The sequence below is a fragment of the Sinocyclocheilus grahami genome, unplaced genomic scaffold, assembly GCF_001515645.1.
Source record: "Sinocyclocheilus grahami isolate Dianchi unplaced genomic scaffold, SAMN03320097.WGS_v1.1 scaffold579.1, whole genome shotgun sequence".
Classification (NCBI taxonomy): Eukaryota; Metazoa; Chordata; class Actinopteri; order Cypriniformes; family Cyprinidae; genus Sinocyclocheilus; species Sinocyclocheilus grahami.
Window position 1 is genome coordinate 1,216,777 of NW_015505758.1, and position 620 is coordinate 1,217,396.

Sequence of the window (620 nt, forward strand, 5' to 3'; positions counted from 1 at the left end):
CCAGAACCCTTCCTAGAGCTAGCCGTCCGGCCAAACTGAGCTATCAGAATAGAGTCAGAATAGTTTGCAAGAGTGTGACGAGGCTGTAAAAGTGAACTAGTGCGTGGATGAGTTTACCTATTTAGCGTGATAATGTTTAATGGCCCCAACAACCTCTGCAGTAGGTACCATTTAACCATTTAGTCCACTTGTTAGCAAGTGCTTTTTTCTAGTAAAAAAAAACAAAAAACAAGAGGGTATTACTGATGTATTTTATGTTGTTAAATACAATATGAAATTTTTTTTTTAAGAGACAAGTCATGTTGTTCACTTTTCATTATCAACATAGATGAAAAAAAATATAATATTACTGCCTAATATTTAAACATAAATATGAAACTAAATAGGCTAGTTTTCATTAACCTTCTGACCGACGAACGCGCTGGCTCGTTCTGAAGGAAACAATTTAAAATAGGCTACTCCGTAATTTTTGGCCATACAGCACTGCGTGTCTAGATAACGATGATCTTAGCGCTTAAGAGCGTTTTCTACGAGTCAATTTACGATCGTTCATTATTGTTTCACGTGAGTTTCCCAAAAATCCACTTAACAGTATCACATGTAGCTGTGCTTTAAGTGCC